This window comes from Eimeria mitis, genomic scaffold (assembly GCF_000499745.2).
Source record: "Eimeria mitis Houghton genomic scaffold, Emh_scaff1105, whole genome shotgun sequence".
Taxonomy (NCBI): Eukaryota; Apicomplexa; class Conoidasida; order Eucoccidiorida; family Eimeriidae; genus Eimeria; species Eimeria mitis.
Genome location: NW_013567610.1, coordinates 11,506 through 11,781, shown reverse-complemented (window position 1 = coordinate 11,781; position 276 = coordinate 11,506). Strand labels below are relative to the sequence as shown.

General features: G+C 46.0%; 1 protein-coding gene across 1 annotated transcript in view; it reads left to right on the top strand.

Moving 5' to 3' along the window:
- Positions 1-276, top strand: part of EMH_0029580 (elongation factor 1-alpha, putative) — a gene marked incomplete at both ends in the record, with an annotated part of 3,660 nt that overhangs the window by 945 nt on the left and 2,439 nt on the right. The window lies entirely within an intron of this gene.

Below are 276 nucleotides of genomic sequence, written 5' to 3'. Positions count from 1 at the left end.
GGTTTAGGGTTTAGGGTTTATAATATGTTTAGGGTTTAGGGTTTATGGCTTATAGCAATTCTAGGGTTTAGGGTTTAGGGTTTATTGCCTTTGAAGGGTTTAGGGTTTAGTGTGGTTTGTGTCTGCTGCAGCTGCTTCTTTAGGGTTTAGGGTTTTAGGGTTTAGGGTTTAGGGTTTAGGGTTTAGGGTTTAGTGTGTGTTATGTGTGCTGCAGCTGCTGCAGTTGCTTCTGTTGGTTTGTGGGTGGTTGACGGCTACCGGCTGCCGCTGCCGGAC